This window comes from Etheostoma spectabile, chromosome 10 (assembly GCF_008692095.1).
Source record: "Etheostoma spectabile isolate EspeVRDwgs_2016 chromosome 10, UIUC_Espe_1.0, whole genome shotgun sequence".
NCBI classification, from domain to species: domain Eukaryota; kingdom Metazoa; phylum Chordata; class Actinopteri; order Perciformes; family Percidae; genus Etheostoma; species Etheostoma spectabile.
The window spans coordinates 13494208-13501597 of record NC_045742.1 but is presented as its reverse complement, the minus strand read 5'-3'; positions in this window follow the sequence as shown (position 1 = coordinate 13501597).

Sequence of the window (7390 nt, the reverse complement as noted above, 5' to 3'; positions counted from 1 at the left end):
GTGTGTGTGTGTGTGTGTGTGTGTGTGAGTGAGTGAGTCACAGTAAGTGAGTAAGCATGCAGACTTGACTGACTGAATGTCTTGGGCTTCCATGCATATGTGTATGTGTGTTTAGTAGGTGAAAAAGATATATTCCATAGCTAATACAGACGTATCATGCAACCTAAACTATGTTGTCGGTTTAAAAGTACTTTGTAGTCTCTCTGACAGGCACTGTGAATCTTTACATTACACCATTACGTGGAGCTGGAACGATGAAAAAAGCTGAAAGGCGGAAGGGCATTAGGCTATACTCTAAAGTCTTATTAGAAAAAAAGTGAAAATACCATAAATAAACTCAGTGTAACTGGTAATTGTGGTGCTAATGTTTACATTGTTAGAGAATGCTCCAACTTGTCTTCTGTTTTGACTGCAGAGGTCTCATTCACATTTGACTTAACAAGACTAAACAGTGACTTTGTAAGACTTTGGTTAGGCCATTAAAGTGCCACAGGTTCACTCCCATTGTGCTTTTAGAAGAGATTAACATGATTTTGTTTTATCCACCACATATAAGCCTCAAAACCATAAAACACAACCCAAAGGCATTCCTGTCCTGTTCTGAATGTGCACTTGTTACTGCTCTCAATTCGGCTTTCAGCCCCCTCTAAAGAGACAAGGCCCAATCACAATATTGTCAAGGCTCTGTTGGTTTTCTGGTTCAAATCCTTGTTCACGCTGTTTGCTGAGTACTCATCTGCTGTGACAGCCTTCAGACAAACAGTGAGTCCTGAAAGAGGTCTCCCACAACCAGATCTTTCCTGCTGGGCAGCGGCTGAAACGTTCCTTTCTCTCTCCATCAAGTGGAACCCAGGCTATTGAGTTGGCCCCTGGGATCCTTCCATTGAGGTGGGCTATGGGCCAGTGCTGCGCCCCTCCTTGCCCTGGGCCACCCTCAATCTCCCAGCACACCTGTACCCCTAAACCCCATCGTGGGAACAGCCTCGCTGCCTCTGCCACCTGAGCTGCTCACTGTGCCAGCTGGGCACATCTGACAACACCATTGGGAATCAAAGCACACAGAGACCAAAGATAGGCACAGCGTGCCAGCTCGATTGAGCTCTTAGAACTTTTTTTTTTAACTGGAAAATGTATTTCGTGCGTCGTGTTTATTGAAGTCAGAGAGATTAAGGAATCTCTGCAGAAGTTATGGATCACACTAGTGTGTCAGTTTGTGATCTATAGCAACCATTTAAGATTTGCATATCTATAAAAATACACTCACAATAACACATTTCCAGCCTCGGATCACAGTTCTCCCTGCTTACTCACAACCTCCCTTATGCACCCCTACCCTCTAAATCTCCATGGCACACTGCAAAAAAATGGCATCAATTAATCAACATTCATGAACCGTTTACTTGAGCTCCCTTTTGTGTGCTGCAGGGCCTAATCCAGACAGAGACCAGGCTGTTCTGCAGCAGTGCAGACTGCGTCACTCTACCCTTTGTGGGAGAAACCCATCAACTGGTGTTTCAGGGAAATGTCTCCCCCCACTGAGAGCTTAACCTTCCCCCTCTCTCACCCTCTTCCTCTTGTGCCCCTTCAGTACTCAGGGCAGGAAGCTCTATCTTTTAGAGGAGGCCATCCATCCATCTTGCCTCTTCCAATCCAATTCACAGCCGCTCCACATGTATGAAGACATCTGTCCATATTCGATCAGATATTCCATTTTGCTGCAAATGATCCCACCCTTCATCCCCACCCACGAGGGAGGCAGCTATTTAAATGTGCTGATACTTTCCTGCATAATAACCTGCCAATTCTTTGCCTTGCAGAAGAAGCAAGTTTAATTGGGCTGTGCATTTAGAGCTCTTCTACAATTACACAATTACAGCGGAGATGCATTTCTGCACGTTGCGATGTTTGCCCCAATTTGCTGCACTTTTCATACAGTTTAACACTGGTTCCCTTTTCAGAGGATGCAAATTTGGCTCATTTGGCTTCAAATGAAGCATAATTGCTCATATTGAAATCTACACCTTTCTACAAGAGGTTCCTGCCAGTTAGTTCTCATTAAACCTTAGGAGAACAAAAATTCCCAGTTCCATTTCAGCACACATGCCATCTGTATCATCTTGTGTTAAAAGCAAGGAAATTGGAGACAAAATGGATGCTGAGTGCATGGATGGAAAACTTGAAAATCAGTTTGTTCAAGTTAGTCAGTGCAGAATAACCATTTTCCCCCTGAAGTCTGTTTTTTTAATTTCTCACAAATAGCATGAATTGGAAATTTAGTAGGAATGTTTAGTAGAAAAAACAAAGGGACATGGCTGATTTAAGTTAAGATATGCTCAATACAGAATGTGTTTGCTGTGTGCAGCCTGAAAAAGCATTCAATTAAGTGCAGCCTAATTAGTTCGAAGGGCATGTATGGCTGGCCTCTCTACATTCAAAACACAGAATGGTGTGTCAACCCCGACATGTGATCACCATCAAAGTGTTTTCGACTCCTTCCTCTTCTTTTATATCACTGTCTTGAAAGTTATAGAAAACTTTTTTTTCTAAAAGGCCCTCTGAGTCTGAAGTGGTGGCCTGAGCCCACTCCAAACAATGCCTTACAAGATACTGTTTAAATTAATATCCGCTCTTCTTTTCTTACAGGGGGACAACACAACAAACCACTGACCCACTGATACACAATTAGAAGTGATGCGGCAGTTAAGGCTACAAGCAACTCTGTTTAACCGTCTGCCTTTGACCCTCCACCATTGAATAAATATAATGCCCCCAATGAGAGTAAGACACTGAGGTGGAGTGAAAAGGGAGCTGGGGAAGATTTTAAGCCACACATAAGTAGTTAAAGACCTTTATAGAGTATAACACCATTATCCCTGCTGAATAAAAATAGGATTTAGTGTTTTTTCCACTTAATTTAAATCAAAAGAGTCCCCACCTTACATATTGCACTGGTAATGTAATGGAGAGAGACCCACAAAAAAGGCTTTGTGGCTCTGACACCTCCTATAGTGGGACTGTGTTGTCCTGTGAGCAAAAGGGAGAGAAAGGTTTTTCTTCTTTGCGTTGCTATCTGCTAACACATTCTAATTGATGCTGCTGCATTCCTCCACTGGATGCATTCAGTGAATAACGAGCCTTGGACTGAATACCATGAATTGGTCCCCACCAAGCAAAGCAGTAAAGCCTGTGCCCCCCCAATCCCTCAGCCTCACTGCACCGCCACCATCGAAACCACAACCAAGCACCACCTCCCCTCCAAACCTTCCCCAAAGCTCTACTCTAGTTTTACCGCCCATTAAAGCACGACCATTGTGCAGAGATGCAGTCCACAAAAGCTGTCAATCTCTCCGGGTCCTCCAAAGCTTGGACTCACACAGACTGGAGTGACAGACCTCCCCCTTCTCCCCCAACCCACCCATGTTCCCCCAAAAATCCTCTCCCTGAAAACTTCTCAGCTAACTATCCCCCACCACCCTCTCTCTCTCTCTCTCTCTCTCTCTTGCTCTCTCTCTCCCTCTCTCGCTCTCTCCAGCCCCAGTGCACAAAGCATCAATCTGTCTTCAGCCCCAGCACCCTTGGCCCTTTGTCCCATCTGCAGGTGCCTCTGAAAGCACCCACGGTCGCCCCAGCCTCTGCGCACGCCACGCCTAGTCCAGGGACAGGAACTGCTGACAAAGGCCCAGTGTGGGAATGAGGGATGAGTGGAGGGAGGGAAGGGGGTGTCGGAGGGGGGCTGCTCTAAGACAGATGGCTGGGGAAGTCTCCCAACTCCTCCACAGGGGCTGTCAGTTTAAATTCAGAACTACGAATGAGACTCACAGGGGAAGAACCAGTAAAGGAATGCCCACTAAATTCAGCAGCTACTGTACACTTCACCAAGGACCAAAACACAGAACCAGCAGCACTCTCTGGATAGCAGATAGAGCTGTCTGATATGATTCATATATTCAGAAAGAAAATTATTTTGTTATCCTCCAATAAATGTTAAGTGTTTCTAAAATGTGTTTGGCGGTTTTAAATTTATCAGTGCAGAAAAGATTCACAAACAAATTGCATTATTCTTCTCATCCCTTGAGCCTTTCTTTTACTTTGAAAGAAAATTATAAATTACATGCAATTACCTTGTGGTACTCGGTTTTTATTTTTAGCACTCAGCGGACCGTACTGAAATACATTAAGACATACAGTACATCTATTTATTTAGATTCATTTTAGTTCATACATTTTTTTTAAAATCTTCATTACACTTTTTGTTGTAAATTTATCTGGTGTCCTGTGTTAATCTTGTACTCTGCTTTCCCTTAAGGATTTATACACTAAATTCTTACCAAACACAACAATTGAACTGCATAAGAACTTTGTGTAGATGTGCAACCTACTTAAATTTCTGTCTTGAACAGCACTTATACAGTAATAGTTTTGTCTTCAAAAAACTACACAAAAATCCAAGATTTTTGACTGCAATGAACTTCAGTTCATGTAATCAGCTCCGCCATCCTACTCAGGTTTTCGTTCCCCCAGTGCAACAAGTTTGTTCCATCTCATTGGTGTTACTGGGCTGCCACCGTGTGGACATGCATAGAATTACAGCAACCAGTTGATAGATGATTGTACTCAACACGTGGACACAGAACTGAATCAAGTTGCAGAACCAGTAGCAGAAAAATAGGACTGCTTTCTGGTAATATGTGTTATTCATGAATCTTTTTCTAGGTATTTTTTCCTACCGTACAATTATGTAGATTTGATGTAATTTACCCACATTAGTTAGAGTAAATTGGAGTGCTTTTCTGAACACATTGACACCAGGCTGCTCTTTAGTTTTTCAATGACATCCTAATTAAGTTTTTTTTTTTTTTTTTTAAGTTTTCCTTCAAAATTCAAGTTCACAAAATGATCTCACCACAAACTCCATTCAGTAACTTTCCACGTTTTGTCTTACACAATCTTCCTCTGCAAGGTGGTAAAGATGCTGAGGGAGATCATGTGATATGATTGAAAGCTCCAGAACAGCTGCTAAATGGAGCTCGTGGTGGGATTAGTTTCTCAACCTTAATTATATTACATCAAATGAAGTTAATATAATTAAAGTATTGGGCCAGTACACTCTTTTTTTAACATTCTTTATTTAATATTATTCATTTAAAAAAACAAAGCAAAACAATACTTCTAGGACAAAATGCAAAAACAAGGAACAAAGAACAAATAGTGTCTCGGCAAACATTCAAACCTAGTCAGGATCTACTTCACAATTTGGCATCCCACAAAACGAAACCCTGAATAGTGGTAGAAAATACATTCCACAAGCAACCCCTGTGGCAATGACTTTATATGTAATATATATTTGAATGCTGTAGATTTCTACAAATGGCCTTCCCCTGTGTGGAATCCTCTTAGCTACACTACAGATCGCTGTGTATCCTTTCTGTAAAAGATCAGGGGGAAAAGATTTTCTAAATTCAGTAAAATAAAAGGAAACATTTCTTTATTTGGCCACATGGTGGAGTCAGAGTCCAAATTACAGCCACGTATCTGTTCACTGGCAGTAGCTGACGTGACAGATACTTGATACACAACAAGCATAATCTGCAGATTCTATAATTCTAAACTTTTAGTATTTTACACACACTTTATAGTGGTTCCTTATTATTATGAGTGAAGTAACTACAGTACCACATGCAGGCTACAGTATGTGATGACAGTGCTGCAACTTCTAGAAAATATCTTGTTTGAGCTAGGTGAGAGGTTTTGGTAAGGTACTTAGCCAGTGTTGTTGTCAAAGATGACAGTTGGCCCAGGTTTTAATGATGTATACCAGTTGCATGTTTTCTCTGCGCCACAGTGTTAATCAAGCTATTTACTTCCTGATGCAACGTCACTGTGAGGTGCATGACATGACGCTCATACTATAACCCCATATTGCAAGTGAGATTGTCCTTTAAATGTTTTGACTTTGAGAGAGTGTATAGCTTTTAGCTCAAAAACTTCAAATATTTGCCTAAAGAACAAGTCAGCCATTGCTCCGAAGTACTGAACCGTAATTGAGATGTTGACCGTACTGTTTATATAAAAACGTACATAACAAAAATGATCTTAAAGGGAATATTTAGTTTTTTTTAATTTAGTATTTTAGAATGGGGGCGTGTTGATTAAGAACAGCCTGCTTATCATACTTTTAAGGTCACTTGGTTCCATTTTGTGACTCAAAAAAAGATGTTGTCTCGTCAGTGTTTACCAGAAATAGTTTCACGTGATTATAAAACACAAACCACATAGATATGCAGTAGATGTGATCGCCCAGTGTTCTGTGGTTCACAACTACTTCACACACACTGACACAGATAGACACACATCAGCTCACTCAGCTGGTGTCCTTGATAGCATGAATATTATCTGAAAATTAAATGTATATTATATGTTTATGCTAGTTATTGCTACTTCACTATACTTCCTCTCTCACTCTATTTGTCCCATATTTTAAAATGACCACATTGTTTTTGCAGGAAGGATGTCACTAAGGCAAAAATGCAAACCTGTTGACACATGTAAATGTCTGCCTTAATCGCTCATGCTGTGACACTCAATACAAATCAGCCTCTGAGAACCACAAGGGTGTCCGATTTCTGTCTGTGACATATACAACATGTATTCTAAACACCTTCTTGATTTCATATGGCTTGTATTGTAAATGTTAAGACATAATCCTTTTATGCAAGGTTTCAGTGTTTATCTCATTCATGACTCAAAATAACATCAATCAGAATTCTCATGAAGTATTTTCCCAAAAGTGACCAGTTCCAACCAACATTCCTATGATTTTTGCATCTACGTTTTTTATCATGCATTAATTGTTATTCCTTGTCGCTCTTAGTATGGCCATTGATAAGTCATACCAAGACCTAAGTCACTGTTAACCTCAAATATTAGGGTGATAGTTCTTTCCTGTTCCTTGTTCCACGGAATTTCAGCTTAATCTGCATGTTTTTGTTTCAACTTTTGCCACAACAGTAGTTTTTCCACCACATCAGCACATTATATCTGATGACACCAGTAGCCAATACATACAGATGTTTTTTTTCTTATAAAATCAGAATTCAAACTTTTCAATCTCCCAAACTTCATATGGTATTCTCTCTGCCAATAATAAGAGAGACCTTTGAGGGAAAGATGTTTGAAAACTTTTGAAAGACTATTTTTTTGAATGAGCCTGTAATGATAGTTCCACCTGTACTCCAAAATACAGAGAGGATATTTCCAAAACAAAAAGTTTGTATTGCCCCACAGGCTCGGATTGCAAGGACCAGTTGGAACCATAAATTAAGGTTTATTGTATTCCACCTCAATTATTTGTAATATGTTTGTACATACACTACCGGTCAAAAGTTTGGGG